The sequence below is a fragment of the Mustelus asterias genome, unplaced genomic scaffold (assembly GCF_964213995.1).
Source record: "Mustelus asterias unplaced genomic scaffold, sMusAst1.hap1.1 HAP1_SCAFFOLD_42, whole genome shotgun sequence".
In the NCBI taxonomy this organism is placed as follows: Eukaryota; Metazoa; Chordata; class Chondrichthyes; order Carcharhiniformes; family Triakidae; genus Mustelus; species Mustelus asterias.
Window position 1 is genome coordinate 1,299,187 of NW_027590119.1, and position 17,639 is coordinate 1,316,825.

A 17,639-nucleotide genomic window follows, 5' to 3' on the forward strand; every position below is an offset into this window, starting at 1 on the left:
AGAAATGATTGTCCAGTCTGTCGATTTGAAAAGATTTGAAATGTCAGTGTGAGTGAAAAAGCATCGACACACGGTCACACTCGAGTGAGAGTGTTCCAATGCACTGACGAAAGATCTTTAACCAGTTACACAGTCTGAATAAATATCACACCATTCACAGCGGGTAGAGACTGTAATCTTGTCCTGTGTGTGGACGAAGTTTCAACTAATTGTCCACCCAAGAGAGAGGTAAGGACACCTGCACCATGGAGAAACCATGGAAATGTGTGGACTGTGGGAAGAGATACAGATACCCATCCCTGCTGGAAGCTCATCGGCGCAGCCACACTGGGGAGAGGCTGTTCATCTGCTCTCAGTGTGAGAAGGGATTTAATCAGTTATCCAGCTTACGGATACACCAGCAAGTTCACACTGGGGAGAGGCCATTCACCTGCTCTCAGTGTGGGAAGGGATTCACTCAGTCATCCCACCTGCAGAGACACCAGCGAGTTCATACTGGGGAGAGGCCATTCACCTGCCCTCAGTGTGGGAAGGGATTCAATCAGTTATCTGAGCTGCGGACATACCAGCGAGTTCACACTGGGGAGAGGCTGTTCACCTGCTCTCAGTGTGGGAAGGGATTCACTCGGTCATCCAGTCTACTGACACACGAGCGAGTTCACACTGGGGAGAGGCCGTTCACCTGCTCACAGTGTGGGGAGGGATTCACTCAGTTATCCAGCCTGCAGAAACACCAGCGAGTTCACACCGGGGAGAAACCATTCACCTGCTCTCAGTGTGGGAAGAGATTCACTCGGTCATCTGATCTGCGGATACACCAGCGAGTTCACACTGGGGAGAGACCGTTCACCTGCTCTCAGTGTGGGAAGGGATTCACTCAGTCATCCGAGCTGCGGGCTCACCAGCGAGTTCACACTGGGGAGAGGCCATTCATCTGCTCTCAGTGTGGGGAGGGATTCACGCGGTCATCCAGCCTGCTGACACACCAGCGAGTTCACACTCGGGAGAGGCCGTTCACCTGCTCTCAGTGTGGGAAGGGATTCACTCAGTCATCCAACCTGCGGACGCATCAGCGAGTTCACACTGGGGAGAAACCATTCACCTGCTCTCAATGTGGGAAGGGATTCACTCGGTTATCCAGCCTGCGGACACACCAGCGAGTTCACACTGGGGAGAGGCCATTCACCTGCTCTCAGTGTGGGAAGGGATTCACTCGGTTATCCAACCTGCGGGCACACCAGTGAGTTCGCACAGGGGAGAGACCGTTCACCTGCTCTCAGTGTGGGAAGGGTTTCAGAGTTTCATCCCACCTGCTGAGACACCAGCAAGTTCACGAGTGATTCCAGGGGTTGGATTCTGCTGTAACTGTTTCTGCTCTCAATTACATCCAGGACTGCATTTTGTTCATTCTCACAGTTGGTCAATGGGAAGGGTCAGAGGGTTTCTTTGTGGTGGACTGGCTGGTCTCAGCCTCCAGTGGGCTGATGCTCTTTGAGTCTTTTTGTGAATACCTGGTTTCAAATGTCACAAGGATCACAGAGTGACAGGGTGTTAGGACGTTTAGAGATATTTAGTCAGAAGAAAACAGAGGTTGGCAGTGCAAAGGTACATTTCTGAATGGAGGGCTGTGACAACTGACATTCCTCAGGGATCAGTGCTGGGACTTTTGCTGTTTGTAATATATATAAATGATTTGGAGGAAAATGTAACTGGTTTGATTGGTAAGTTTGTGGACGACACAAAGGTTGGTGGAATTGCAGATAACGATGGGGACCGGCAGAGGATACAGCAGGATATAGATCAGTTGGAGACTTGGGCGAAGAGATGGCAGATGAAGTTTAATCCGGACAAATGTGAGGTAATGCATTTTGGAAGGTCTAATACAGATGGGAAATATACAGTAAATTGCAGAACCCTTAAGAGTATTCATAGGCAGAGGGATCTAGGTGTACAGGTACACAGGTCATTGAAAGTGGCAATGAGATGGAGAAGATAATCAAGAAGGCATACGGCATGCTTGCCTTCATCGGCCGGGGCATTGAGTTTAAAAATTGGCAAGTCATGTTGCAGCTTTATTGAACCTTTGTTAGACCGCACTTGGAATCTAGTGTTCAATTCTGGTCGCCACACTACTGTGGTATATTGTGTGGTATCAGTATGAATTGACAATGTTGTCCTGGTCCTGCGCTGCATGCAGGCAGCTTCAGTGTTCAGAGTTGTGAATGGTCATATACACTGCAATCATCAGTGAACATCCCCGTTTCTGACCCTACAGTGGGGAGACGGTAATTAATGAAGCCGCTGAAAATGATTAGGCCCAGGAGACATGAGGAACAACAAAATATATTTATATAGCGCCTTAAAGTAATAAAACATCCAAGGAGCATTGTAAAATAAAGTATGATATTGAGCCACAAAGAAGATACTAGGTTAGATGACCAAACGTTGGGTCAAAGTGGTAGATTTTAAGGGGTGTGTTAAAGGAGTAAAGCGAGGTGGAGAGTTGGAGACGTGTAGGGATGGTATTCCAGAGGTTGGAGCCTAAGCAACTGAAGGTAGAGCTTGCAATGGTGAAGCAAGGTCAGGGACAAACTAAAGACCAGAATTAGAGCAGTGTAATATATTGAGGGTTGTGGGGCTGATAGGAGATTATAGCTATTGGGACAGGCAAGGTCATGGAGTGATTTGAAACCAAGGATGAGAATTTTAATATTAAGTTGTTGCTTTACTGGGTGGATCATCGTGCACAAGGGTGATAGTGGAATAACACTTAATGTGAGTTTAAACATGGCCAGCAGAGTTTTAGATGAACCCTGCAGTGACCCTTGCAGTGATGACTGACCTCCAACAACCACAGCCATCCTCGTCTGTGCCTGGTATATCCCCAACCGGTGGAGAGTTCCCCCCCGAATCCCACCGAATCCAACCCTGTGTCGGTCCCTTTCTGCCACACTCAGTCAAATGATGTCTTGATGGATTTTCTTTGTTCTTTTTTTTTGTTTTTTTTTTGTTTTCTTTCAAGAAAACAAAATTTTCTTTGCTCTTCGTTCTGTTTGGAACATCCCAAATGCCCATCCAATTTCCTTTGTAATTGTTTATTGTCTCCATTTCCTCCACCCTCGTAGGCAGCGAGTTTCAGGTCATTACCATTCGCTGCATCAGAATATTCTTCCTCACATCCCCCCCCGCATCTCTGACCCAAAACAAGAAATCTGTGTCCCCCCTCGCCCTTGTCCCTTCAGCTAATGGGAACAGCTTTTCTTTGTCCACCTTATCTAAACCTGTCAGAATCTTGTCCACCTCTATCAAATCTCCCCTCAACCTCCTTTGCTCCAAGGGGAACAACCCCAGCCTGACATTGACAATAAAGATCAATCCAACAGAATATGTTACTGTCTGAAATCAAATGGGAATGTTTAATTTCTGTTTTAAAGATATTGTGAATATATTGTCCTGGACAATAAAGGAATCAGCTATAACTGAGCAAGAAGAAAACAGTTTCAATGGAATTGAGTGGAATATTCTCTCTGGATTTAAACAATGGAGGAACTACAAACATGGAAGAAAATAAATTTCAAAATGTGAACTCTGTACAGACTGTTTTCAAAATAGAACTTGAAAATTCACAACTGAACAGCAATGAAGACTCTCCTTTTGCAGGAGGAACTTTGGATTATAATTATTGTAAAAAGAAAAGTTTCAGAAAAGACTGCAAGCAGTAATTTCCATCTTCAGTGGACTGAATTCCTGGACATGGAACCCAGCAGTGTGCTGTTACCAAGCTGGACTTGTGACTGTGAAGTGGACAATGGAGGGATTATTGTGTCTATTGCAGGTTATAAGATAGATCAACAGAGGAAAACAGTGGATTTAGGAACAGGAGTTGGCCATTTGGCCCTTGGAGCCTGCTCCGCCATTCAATAAGATCATGGCTGTTAAGATATACAGCATGTTGTATATTGTAATATTCTAAATGGGATATTATGAAGGTGAGACATTTTCATTTCTTCCTGTTTTTGTTCCAAAAATCTAATTTCATAATTCCTATGTTTTAGAAATAAGAATTAGTTGCAAGAATTGCTTTTAAAAAATGGAAAACCTGGATTGAGAATCTGATGAAAACACCCTCAGGGAATTCACAGTCACAAAGCATGGCCCATGTTGGTTTAAGAAGTCAAAACTCGAGAGGTAAGAACTGTAAAAGGTCAGCTGGGTCTTTTAGCTGGAGACATTGGGTCTGACAATTATTGTACTGTTTTTGTTCGGTGAATTCTTCATGCAGAGCTCAGGGAAAAAGGGTTTAGTTTTGAAGCGAAATATCTGTCGGACATTCCACCTGGTCTCTGTTACCATGGGGATATGTGATTCAGGGTGGAGCCTTGGTTAGAATTAGACCATAAGATATAGGAGCAGAATTAGGCTATTCGGCCCATCGAATCTGCTGTGCCATTCGATCATGGCTGATAAATCTCAACCCCATTCTCCTGCCTTTTCCCCGTAACCTTTTGAGTCCTTTCCAATCAATGACCTGGTTCCAGCGGACAGTCTGCAGTTAGCTTGGAAGCCACCAGTTGTGGGACCAGGAGCTGTGAACCAGCTGTGGGACTAGAAGCCTAGAGGACCATTAGAAACCAGGGGTGTTTCCAACATTTAAATCCCTCAGCAAGAATGCAGTGAAGCCCATGTTTGGACTGAGGAGTCCACAGTTTGAGAGCTTAAAGGAAAATTGGAGGCTTGTTTAATGAAAAGATAATGGATGGACTCCCATAAACTCTTGGAGCTTGGAGAAGATCTGAAGTACTGGGGAGAATTAAAGTGAATTGTGGAGAGCTTTGACATACCTTTGGGATGGTCCTAGGGATGGTTCCTAGGAACAGAAGTGAATGAACCTTCAAGATATTGTTAAGTATAAAGAAACTCTTGGGGTGAGGTAAAAAAACAGAACTAGGTTTATATCATAAATCTTTATTGAGTGTAGTATTCAATTTGTAGTGTTGTCTTTTTAAATTTTATTTAAACATACAGTAAAGTTTGTTTTTGTTTAACAATGTGGAATCTTGTGATGTAATTCTTTCAGTTAATCACTGGGTGTTCGAAATTCTCTGCAAACGTTAACAGTCCTGACCGGGATCGCAAAAATTCACACAAACAGTGTTTCAAAACAAATCGAAGAAAAAGATGTTTTTTCTCCTTCAGTCCAAACGTTACACATGAAGAAACCCTCTTCTGGTCTCTCCAATAATTTGTTGCTTCGAGCAATTCTTTTCATGGAACAATCAGATAATTGATGACTGAAAATGGAACTAATTGTATCCCTTTAAAGCAGGAGGGTGATCGCCCGGCACAGAGGGGAATTAGGGATTTCTCCCATAGACCAATTGACAGGGATTCTACCCTCCAACCACCTGAAATGAATTCTTTACATGAATCATCCGTGCCAGTGCAGTTATCAACTTGCAGTTTGGCTGATCAGAAAATGCTTTGTTGCTGATTTTCCTTGTGTTAGGAAGTGACAATGCCAAGGCCAGATCTTGTTTCCTCCTTGATCGGGATGTAACCCGTGTCCACATCGCCACTTCATTCTTCCACTGGTTGTATGGTTCAGACTCCGAGAGCATCAGCAGGTAATCAGACCCTGACAATTCCCACTGCCTTTCAGTCATTTCTCACAAAAGCTGCTGGGATTGGAAGCTTCTGTCTGAAATATACTTTCTTTTAGTTTCCAACCTTCACCATGAGACAAGCATTTTCTGTTACCATGTTATAATCCTGACAGCCTTGGAGTGGTGTCAATCTTTATTTGGTCTAGATTTGTTCACAGAATCAAACATTACAGGTTCAACTCTGACTCCAAGCTATATTAGTGAGTCCCACTTTTTACCTGCTCATTATAACTATCTAATCAGTGCCCTCCATCTGAATGAACTTAACCTCTATTGATATAATTAACAGCCACAGTCAGAGCATCCAAAAGATCACTAATGGGTGTGACTGCCATGGTGTCTCAGCAGCTTGGGTGAACGAGTGAATCCTTTCCCACACACTGAGCAGGTGAATGGTCTCAGTTTGGAAACTAAGGGAAAATAAAATTTCAGGCAGAAGCTTCCAATCTGGTAGGTTTTATGAGAAATCGCTGAAAGTGAGTGGGAATTATCAGGGTCTCTCCCCAGTGTGAATTCCCTGATGTTTCAGTAGGTCAGATGATGTTCTAACCCTCTTTGCACAGTGAGAGCGCCTGAACGGGGTCTCCTCAGTGTGAATGCGCTGGTCGACCCTCAGGTAGGCTCAGGTTTTAAAGCAGCTCCCACAGTCAGAGCATTGAACAGGTTTCTCATTGGGGGAGGAGCCTCAGTATTCCAGCAGACTGGATGATTGACTGAGTCACTTCCCACACACACATCAGATGAATGGCCTTTCCCCAGTGTGTAATCGTTTGTGTCTCAGCAGACTAGATAATTGAGTGAATCCCTTCCAACACTCGGAGCAGATGAATGGCCTCGGCCCAGTGTGAATGCGTTGGTGTGTCAGCGGGAGGGATGAGTGAGTGAATCCCTTCCCACGCTCTGAGCAGGGGGACAGTCCCTCACCCATGTGAAATCGCTGTGGGTTCTGCAGGGTATATGACTGAGTGAATCCCTTTCCACACACAAAACAGGTGAATGGTCTCTCCCCATTGTGAACCCGCTGGTGTGTCAGCAGGGCAGACGAATCGCTGAATTTCTTCCCACACTCAGAGCAGGTGAATGGCCTCTCCCTGATGTGAAGTCGCTGGTGATTCCTCAGGGTGGATGAATCACGAAATCCCCTTCCAAACTCAGAGCAGGTGAACGGTGTCTCCACAGTGTGGCTGCATCGAAGGGTTTCCAGCTTCGAGGGACAATTGAATCCCTTCCCACAGTCCCTACATTTCCATGGTCTGAGTGTCTTTGTACAACTCCAAGTTCAGATGAAGGTTTGACCCCACAGATAACACGTACATGGTCTCTCCTCACTGTGAATCCTTCAATCTTTTCCAGGCTGTGTAACTGGCTAAAGCTCTTTCCACAGTCAGTTCACTGGAATACTCTCACTCGAGTGAATGTGTCTCAGTGATTTTCCAGTCACACTGATGTTTAAACAGTTTGAAGTAAGAGACAAACATTTTCCATTCTAGTTTCAAATGCCGATGGTATTCAGATCCTGAATAATTGGGTGACTGTCAGATCCTAACGTCATGTTTGTTGAGATTTGTGTCTGTAAATTCTCCCCTTCTAATAGCCTGTGAAAGAAATTCACAAGAATCATTGCTGCCAGTCCAGGATAAAAACTCAGAACAGACAATTCTAGTTTCTGTGGAACATTCTTTCCTCTCATTCTTGAAAATTTGTAAATCTCCATCCCAAACACTCTCCCTCCATTCTCACTTTGCTGGACCTGAAATAGACATTTTCCTGAGGGTGCTGATTCATCCTAATCGACAGATCCGTGCTGACTATTTCATGTACAGGACACATATTCCTGAAATCTTCACACAGGCTCGTGTCTAAGCATATAAAAAATTAGCATATTTAGTGGACTAAAAATGTATGCAATATTCAGAACTCTATTACATGATTAGAGATACAGATGGGTGCGGAAGAACTTGACTTAGGGAGCAAGCAATCATGTTCTGGAACTCACTGACGATGAGAGTGGTGGAAGTGGAGACGACCAGTGATTTCAAAATAAAATTGGTCGGGCACTTGAAGGAATTAAACGTACTGGGGAACAGGGATAGCGAGGAAAAATGGCACTGAGTGGATTCCCCGACAGAGACTTGGCACGGACTCAAGCTGCTGAATTGATTTATCTGGTGCTCTGCTGACTCTTTGACTGGAAAATATACAGAGTAGTTACAATACTATTCTGGAATTAAACAACATCAACTGTAATACAAATCCATAAATAATATACCTAATATGCACCATATAGTAAGAAGTCTCACAACACCAGGTTAAAGTCCAACAGGTTTATTTGGAATCACAAGCTTTCAGAGCACTGCCCCTTCATCAGGTGAGAAGGAGCAGTGCTCTGAAAGCTCGTGATTCCAAATAAACCTGTCGGACTTTAACCAGGTGTTGTGAGACTTCTTACTGTGCCCACCCCAGTCCAACACTGGCATCTCCACATCATATGCACCATATAACAACACCAGACATATCAATGTTGTTACGATCCTCATGGTCACCTTATAATAAACAAATTCCCACAAATCCCATTGGAATAAACTAAAAGACAATGTTTCATTTTTAAACATTTTTACTTTCAAAATTAATCTAAAATTAACATCGGTTGGGGAACATGTGGCAAATAGTGACCACAACTCTGTTAACTTTAGGATAGTAATGGACAAGGATGAGTGCTGTCCTACGGGCAGGGTGCTAAATTGGGGGAAGGCTGACTATAGCCGGATTAGGCAGGAATTGGTGGATGTTGATTGGGAGAGGATGTTCGAGGGTAAGTCCGCGTCTGGCATGTGGGAGTCTTTTAAGGAACTATTGATAAGGCTGCAGGATAGGCATGTGCCTGTAAAAAGGAAAGATAGGAAAGGTAGGATTCGAGAGCCGTGGATAACCAGGGAAATTGAGGATCTGATTAAAATGAAAAGGGAGGCGTACGTTAAGTCCAGGCAACAGAAAACAGATGGAGCTCTGGAGGAATACAGAGAGAGTAGGAAAGATCTCAAACGGGGAGTTAGAAGGGCAAAAAGAGGTCACGAGATGTTCTTGGCAGGCAGGATTAAGGAGAATCCTAAGGCATTCTATTCATACGTTAGGAACAAAAGAGTTGTCAGGGAGAAAATCGGACCTCTCAGGGACAAAGGAGGGGAATTATGCTTAGAACCCAAGGGAATAGGGGAGATCCTAAATGAATACTTTGCATCGGTATTCACGAAGGAGAGGGGCGTGTTAACCGGGAGTGTCTCGGAGGGAGGTGTTGACCCGTTAGAGAAAATCTCCATTACAAGAGAGGAAGTGTTAGGTTTTTTAGGGAACATTAAAACTGACAAAGCCCCAGGGCCTGATGGCATCTATCCTCGACTGCTCAGGGAGACGAGAGGTGAAATTGCTGGGCCTCTGACGGAAATCTTTGTCGCTTCTTTGGACACGGGTGAGGTCCCTGAGGATTGGAGGATAGCGAATGTGGTCCCGTTGTTTAAGAAGGGTAGCAGGGATAACCTAGGAAATTATAGGCCGGTGAGCTTGACGTCCGTGGTAGGGAAGTTGTTGGAGAGGATTCTTAGAGACAGGATGTATGTGCATTTAGAACGGAACAATCTCATTAGTGACAGACAGCATGGTTTTGTAAGAGGGAGGTCGTGCCTTACAAATTTGGTGGAGTTTTTTGAGGAAGTGACAAAAACGGTGGATGAAGGAAGGGCCGTGGATGTCGTCTATATGGATTTCAGTAAGGCATTTGACAAAGTCCCACATGGCAGGTTGGTTAAGAAGGTTAAGGCTCATGGGATACAAGGAGAAGTGGGTGGGTGGATGGGTGGAGAACTGGCTTGGCCATAGGAGACAGAGGGTAGTGGTCGAAGGGTCTTTTTCCGGCTGGAGGTCTGTGACCAGTGGTGTTCCGCAGGGCTCTGTACTAGGACCTCTGCTATTTGTGATATATATAAATGATTTGGAAGAAGGTGTAACTGGTGTAATCAGCAAGTTTGCGGATGACACGAAGATGGCTGGAATTGCGGATAGCGAAGAGCATTGTCGGGCAATACAGCAGGATATAGATAGGCTAGAAAATTGGGCGGAGAGGTGGCAGATGGAATTTAATCCGGATAAATGCGAAGTGATGCATTTTGGAAGAAATAATGTAGGGAGGAGTTATACAATAAATGGCAGAGTCATCAGGAGTATAGAAACACAGAGGGACCTAGGTGTGCAAGTCCACAAATCCTTGAAGGTGGCAACACAGGTGGAGAAGGTGGTGAAGAAGGCATATGGTATGCTTGCCTTTATAGGACGGGGTATAGAGTATAAAAGCTGGAGTCTGATGATGCAGCTGTATAGAACGCTGGTTAGGCCACATTTGGAGTACTGCGTCCAGTTCTGGTCGCCGCACTACCAGAAGGACGTGGAGGCATTGGAGAGAGTGCAGAGAAGGTTTACCAGGATGTTGCCTGGTATGGAGGGTCTTAGCTATGAGGAGAGATTGGGTAGACTGGGGTTGTGCTCCTTGGAAAGACAGAGAATGAGGGGAGATCTAATAGAGGTATACAAGATTATGAAGGGTATAGATAGGGTGAACAGTGGGAAGCTTTTTCCCAGGTCGGAGGTGACGATCACGAGGGGTCACGGGCTCAAGCTGAGAGGGGCGAAGTATAACTCAGACATCAGAAGGACGTTTTTTACACAGAGGGTGGTGGGGACCTGGAATGCGCTGCCAAGTAGGGTGGTGGAGGCAGGCACGCTGACATCGTTTAAGACTTACCTGGATAGTCACATGAGCAGCCTGGGAATGGAGGGATACAAACGATTGGTCTAGTTGGACCAAGGAGCGGCACAGGCTTGGAGGGCCGAAGGGCCTGTTTCCTGTGCTGTACTGTTCTTTGTTCTTTGTTCTTTATCACTGAATCATTCATTAAGAAACAGTATTTGAATAGACAAGATAAATTACACTTTAAAAAGCTCAGACAATAAAAACAGGTTCCACAAAATCACAAACATTTCCCCCCTCAGTATATTTGGCTCTAATTCCAGTTCCAGAGAATTTCTCTGTCTCTGTATTTCCCAGGGGGGGAAAGAAAGTGTTTTCCTCACAGATGTTGTCCTCTTTTTAGGTCAAACCAAGGAAACAAACTCAGATTAAATCAGGACAAAGTAAAAGGGGCAGCTCCCCAAAAAGGAGGGAGAACAGCCTGTGGTGAACCATCGTTGGTTCACCACTGGGGTTGTTATTGTGTTACTGTTGGGCTAGGGTGTTGTTGTTATGGGGGTTGTACTATGTTGTTGGGATAGGGTGTTTACCTGTCCTAAGTGTTATCATGGCACACTCCAGTGGGGTCCCGCCTCCGGTGGCAGGGTATAAGACCCCCTGCTCCGGCAGGACCCCTTCAGTCTGAACGGGTGAATTTGTGTTAGTAGTTTCATTGTTAATGTATTAAAGCCTTCAGTTCTAAAGCCTTGTTTCCGGGTGCTCATTGAGGTGCATCAATTTAATACATTAACTGAGAATATGGAACAGATCCTAAAACCGGATCGTCTGACACTGGACCCACGTGCGGTCGGTGCAGCTAACACGTTCGAACATTGGTGGAAGTGCTTCGAGGACTACCTGGCAGCCTCGGTAGCTATCACTACAGACAGTGATAGACTCCAGGTCCTCCACGCAAGGGTAAGCGACACGATTTACCTAGCCATTCGTGCAGCTTCCACTTACCAGGGTGCCGTCGAGCTCCTAAAGAATAGGTACATTACGCCACCCAACGAGATTCACGCTCGTTATCTCCTCGCTACACGACGTCGGCAGTCGGGCGAGACCATAGAAGACTACGCCAATGAACTCCTGCAGCTTGCCAGGGGTTGTGACTGTAAGGATGTCTCCGCCGAGCAGTACATGCAAGACCTCGCCCGAGACGCGTTCGTAGCAGGGGTAGGGTCCTCGTACATCAGACTTAAATTATTAGAAAAGGGGAAACTCAACTTGACCCAGGCAATGGGGATGGCCGTGAGGTTGGAGGCGGCGTCGAAGAGCTTGGCGCTGTACCCCGAGGACCACGTGCAGTCAACGTGGTTGGAGCAAGCTCTGCTCCCTCCTCGCCCCGCGAACCCGCGCTCCCAGATCGATTCGACGACGGCGGCAGCTCCAGGTGGCCAGCGATGCTATTTTTGCGGTGGGGCCAAGCATCCACGGCAAGAGTGTCCGGCAAGAACGGCAATCTGCAGCCAGTGCGGTAAAAAAGGCCACTACGGCAAAGTCTGCAGGTCCAAACCTAAAAACGGCAGTGCAGCTTGTCACCCTCCAGAACGGAGACAATCTCCTTCGGCGTCGCAGTACCCACGAGGTCCGACCACGTGCGATCTCAGGACGGCGCCATCGTGGCAGACAGAGGAGGAGGAAGACCACCAGGAGTCGCTGCGCTTGGAGCCCTCGGCCACATGCGATTCATGGGGGCGGCCATCATGGTCCACGACGACTAGGAGCGACCAGCAGGGGTCCTCAGCATCCACATCGGCAGCATGCAGCAGCGACCAGCAGGGGTCCTCAGCATCCACATCGGCAGCATGCAGTGACGCCCAGGGGCCAACGGTGGCGTCGATCTCTCTGGATCAGACCAGGCATTACAGACTGGAACATTCCATGATGGAGGTAAAGGTTAGTGGCAGAACTGTAAATTGTCTGTTTGACAGTGGGAGCACCGAAAGTTTCATACACCCTGAAACTGCTAAAAGGTGTGGACTCCGGGTTCTCCCTGCCAAACAGACAATTTCCATGGCATCACAGTCCCGGTCTGTACCGATCCAAGGACAATGTATGGTAACTCTTGAGGTACAGGGCACAGTTTACGAGCAATACAGGCTCCTTGTGTTACCTCACCTTTGCGCGCCAATTCTCCTCGGACTAAACTTTATGGCCCACATGAGGAGTGTGATCCTACAGTACGGTGGGCCACTCCCTTCACTGGCAGTAGGGAACCAGCCGCAGCCTCCAAATTGCCCAAAGCGCCCCGCGTGCAATCTATCCACCCTGAAGATCACGACACCATCCCTTTTTAAAAATCTGGTACCTGGCTGCAAGCCCATCGCTACTAAAAGTAGGCGTTACAGCGCTGAGGACCGGATCTTTATTAGATCTGAGGTTCAGCGGCTCCTCAAGGAAGGGATCATACAGGCCAGTGCTAGTCCGTGGAGAGCGCAGGTCGTGGTAGTCAAAAGCGGGAACAAACCTCGGATGGTCATCGACTATAGTCAGACCATTAATAGATACACGCAGCTGGATGCGTATCCTCTCCCGCGCATTTCTGATATGGTCAATCAGATTGCGCAGTACCGAGTGTTTTCTACCATAGACCTTAAGTCCGCCTACCATCAACTCCCCATCCGCCCAGAGGACCGACAATATACGGCTTTTGAGGCGGATGGTCGTCTATACCAATTCCTCAGGGTTCCATTTGGTGTCACCAATGGGGTCTCGGTCTTCCAGCGTGCTATGGACCGAATGGTGGACCAGAACGGGTTGCGGGCTACCTTCCCGTACCTGGATAACGTCACCATCTGCGGCCATGACCAGCAGGACCACGACACGAATCTCCAACACTTTCTACGCACTGCATCTCGCCTGAATCTGACCTATAACAGGGAGAAGTGCGTATTCCGTACGCATAGGTTAGCCATCCTCGGATACGTGGTGGAAAACGGGGTCATTGGCCCTGATCCAGACCGTATGCGCCCACTCACTGAACTTCCCTTGCCCGCTAGCACGAAAGCACTGAGGAGATGCCTCGGGTTCTTTTCGTATTATGCACAGTGGGTCCCCAACTACGCGGACAAAGCTCGTCCGCTCATTAAGTCCACGACCTTCCCACTTACGCCGGAGGCCCAATTGGCCTTCAAGGTTTTGAAAAGCGACATCTCGAAAGCCACGATGCACGCGGTGGATGAATCCATCCCTTTCCAGGTGGAGAGTGATGCATCGGACTTCGCCCTAGCCGCCACACTAAACCAGGCAGGCAGGCCCGTCGCGTTTTTTTCCCGCACCCTTCAAGGCCCAGAGATTCGGCACTCAGCGGTGGAAAAGGAGGCTCAGGCCATTGTGGAGGCAGTCAGACACTGGCGCCATTACCTGGCAGGTAAGCGGTTCACCCTGATCACGGATCAACGATCCGTGGCGTTTATGTTCAGTAACACGCAGAGGGGCAAGATCAAGAACGATAAGATCTTGCGGTGGAGAATTGAGCTCTCCACCTATAATTACGATATTATGTATCGTCCAGGGAAGCTCAATGAGCCCTCGGATGCCCTCTCGCGCGGAACATGCGCCATCATGCAGGAGGACCGCTTGAAGGCTCTCCACAATGATCTGTGTCATCCTGGAGTCACCAGACTCTACCACTTCATAAAAGCCCGCAACCTACCCTACTCGGTGGAGGAGGTCAGGTCAGTTACTAGAAGTTGTCGGATTTGCGCAGAATGCAAACCACACTTTTATCGACCAGACCGGGCACATTTGGTCAAGGCCACTCGCCCTTTTGAGAGGCTGAGTGTAGATTTTAAGGGCCCCCTTCCCTCAACGGATCGGAATGTCTATTTTCTTAACATAATAGACGAATTTTCCCGGTTTCCGTTTGTTTTCCCCTGTGCGGACACGTCGACTGCCACCGTCATCAAGGCATTCAGTGAGCTTTTTACCCTGTTCGGGTACCCCTGCTATATTCATAGCGACAGGGGCTCGTCGTTCATGAGCAACGACGAGGCAATTCCTGCTCTCATTCGGGATTGCCTCTAGTAGAACCACGAGCTACAACCCTAGGGGTAACGGACAGGTGGAAAGGGAGAATGCTACAGTCTGGAAGGCTGTCCTACTGGCACTGAAATCCAAGGGCCTTCCAGTCTCCCGGTGGCAGGAGGTCCTTCCAACTGCGCTCCATTCTATCCGCTCCCTCCTGTGTACGGCAACCAATGCTACTCCCCACGAGAGGATGTTCTCATTCCCTCGGAAGTCGTCCTCGGGGACCTCATTGCCAGCCTGGTTGACGTACCCAGGACCCGTCCTTCTGCGGCGCCATGTGAGGGCTCGCAAGTCCGACCCCTTGGTCGAACCGGTCCAACTCCTCCACGCCAACCCTCAGTATGCCTATGTGGCATATCCTGACGGGCGAGAGGACACTGTCTCCATTAGAGACCTGGCGCCCGCAGGGGACGTAGCAACTCCTGTCGCTCCTATTCCCCCAGTCACAGATCCACTACTCCTCATTACTTCCCCAGACGTGGCGCGGTCAGCACCGGGACCAGTGCATAACACTTTTACTCCCATGTACAGCTTGCCTGAGACTCGGAGATCGGCGCCACCATCATCACCACCACCACCAAACGTTCCAGGATCCCCTACACGATCGCCTCATCAGGGCCGGCCGGCCCGGGAGTCTTTGAGGGGACAGCCAGATGTTGTTTTGAGAGAGCCACCGCAAGCACCTGCTCCGGTTTCGCAACCGGTGTTGAGAAGATCGCAGCGTCGGTGTGGTCCTCCAGACCGTCTGGACTTGTGAATCCTGTTATTTTTTTTGTCATTGTCTGTTTTCATCCACCCCGCCACCTTTGGTTCCTAAAGGAGGGGTGAATGTGGTGAACCATCGTTGGTTCACCACTGGGGTTGTTATTGTGTTACTGTTGGGCTAGGGTGTTGTTGTTATGGGGGTTGTACTATGTTGTTGGGATAGGGTGTTTACCTGTCCTAAGTGTTATCATGGCACACTCCAGTGGGGTCCCGCCTCCGGTGGCAGGGTATAAGACCCCCTGCTCCGGCAGGACCCCTTCAGTCTGAACGGGTGAATTTGTGTTAGTAGTTTCATTGTTCATGTATTAAAGCCTTCAGTTCTAAAGCCTTGTTTCCGGGTGCTCATTGAGGTGCATCACAGCCCGAACAGAAATCAAAGTACAAAGGAAACTTAAAAACATAAAATGAGAAATCCGATGTTGTCCAGAGGATGAAGTTTGAGTCTGTGTGTGAAGTTTGAGTCTGTGGTGAAGTTTGAGTCTGTGGTGAAGTTTGAGTCTGTGTGTGAAGTTTGAGTCTGTGTGTGAAGTTTGAGTCTGTGGTGAAGCTACAAACAGAAGCTGTTCTGTTTCAAATCAAACTGCGGGACTTGGAAGAAAATGATGGGAAGAGATTTTGCAAAGTCCCCTCCCCCACTCCCTCAGCTGGCAGCCCAGCACGCAGGCGCAGAGAGTGCTGCTGAGCCGAGCTGTCCGGAGCAGGCGCAGAGAGCGCTGCTGAGCCGAGCTGTCCAGAGCAGGCGCAGAGAGCGCTGCTGAGCCGAGCTGTCCGGAGCAGGCGCGGAGAGCGCTGCTGAGCTCAGCTGTCCGGAGCAGGCGCAGAGAGCGCTGCTGAGCCGAGCTGTCCGGAGCAGGCGCAGTGCGGCTGCCGCCAGCGGTCCGCTCTCGATCTCTTTGTGGAGCAGCAGCCGCCGGAGAGAGAGGGGGGAGGGGGAGCTCACCGAGCGGCTTCTCGCTCTGGCCGGAGCCGCCAGCCGGTTGCCTGGAAACCTTGGCTGGAGGAGGTGCAGGGGGAGGGGAACAATGGGGGGGTGGGGGTGGGGCTCCCGGGTCCGCGAGCCGGGCCTGCGCCATGGAACCCCGCAACGTCACTGCGGAGCCGAGTTATTCCTATTGGCTGATTCAGGCGCTCCATTGTGACGTCTCAATGCGGAAGTTGGCCACTGAGCTTCAGATTAAACCTTCCACTTCGATTTGAAAAGACTTCGGCCATCAGTGAGTGGAAAAGCAGCAACACACTGCCACACCCGAGTGAGAGTGTTCCAGTGCACTGACTAAAGAGCTTTAACCAGTTACACAGCCTGAATAAATATCACACCATTCACAGCAGGGAGAGACTGTACCCGTGTTCTGTGTGTGGACAAGGCTTCAACTGATTGGCCACCCAAGGGAGAGGCAAGGACACCTGCACCATGGAGAAACCATGGAAATGTGCGGACTGTGGGAAGAGATACAGAGCCCCCTCTCTGCTGGATGCTCATCGGCGCAGCCACACTGGGGAGCGGCCATTCATCTGCTCTCAGTGTGGGGAGGGATTCGCTCTGTTGCCCAGCCTGCAGTCACACAAGCGAGTTCACACCGGAGAGAGACCGTTCACCTGCTCTCAGTGTGGAAAGGGATTCACTGTGTTATCCACTTTGCAGAGACACCAGCGAATTCACACTGGGGAGAGGCTGTTTATCTGCTCTCGGTGTGGGAAGGGGTTCAGTCAGTTTTCCAACCTGCAGATACACCAGCGAGTTCACACTGGGGAGAGGCCATTCATCTGCTCTCGTTGTGGGAAAAGATTCACTCGGTCATCCGACCTGCGGACACATCAGCACATTCACACCGGGGAGAGGCCATTCACCTGCTTTCAGTGTGGGAAGGGATTTACTCGTTCATCCGACCTGCGGACACACCAGCGAGTTCACACTGGGGAGAGGCCGTTCACCTGCTCTCAGTGTGGGAAGGGATTCACTCGGTCATCCGTCCTGCGGAGACACCAGCGAGTTCACACTGGGGAGAGACCATTTACCTGCTCTCAGTGTGGGAAGGGTTTCAGTCAGTTATCCACCCAGCAGAAACACCAGCAAATTCACACTGGAGAGAGGCCGTTCACCTGCTCTCAGTGTGGGAAGAGATTCACTCAGTCATCCCACCTGCGGAGACACCAGCAAGTTCACACTGAGGAGAGGCCATTTACCTGCTCTCAGTGTGGGAAGGGTTTCAGTCAGTTATCCAACCTGCAGAGACACCAGCGAATTCACATGGGGAGAGACCATTCACCTGCTCTGAGTGTGGGAAGGAATTCACTCAGTTATCCCACCTGTTGAGACATCAGTGAAGTTACACTGGGGAGAAACTGTCCACCTGCTCAGTGTATAAAAAGTGTTCAGAATTTCATCACGGCTGCTGAGGCAC

At 48.6% G+C, this 17,639-nt stretch overlaps 4 protein-coding genes and 1 pseudogene across 5 annotated transcripts in view; 2 read left to right on the plus strand and 3 right to left on the minus strand.

Annotated features, from left to right (window-relative positions):
* LOC144482803 (uncharacterized) overlaps positions 1-17,639 on the minus strand; it is a 327,339-nt gene that overhangs the window by 295,886 nt on the left and 13,814 nt on the right. The window lies entirely within an intron of this gene.
* The window catches only part of LOC144482781 (ER membrane protein complex subunit 4-like), a 174,157-nt gene that overhangs the window by 118,341 nt on the left and 38,177 nt on the right, over positions 1-17,639 (plus strand). The window lies entirely within an intron of this gene.
* Positions 1-17,639, minus strand: part of LOC144482778 (uncharacterized) — a 298,466-nt gene that overhangs the window by 108,175 nt on the left and 172,652 nt on the right. The gene's annotated exons all lie outside the window — the stretch shown is intronic.
* The window catches only part of LOC144482712 (uncharacterized), a 210,368-nt gene that overhangs the window by 107,687 nt on the left and 85,042 nt on the right, over positions 1-17,639 (minus strand). The window lies entirely within an intron of this gene.
* On the plus strand, positions 5-17,634 carry LOC144482699 (uncharacterized; annotated as a pseudogene).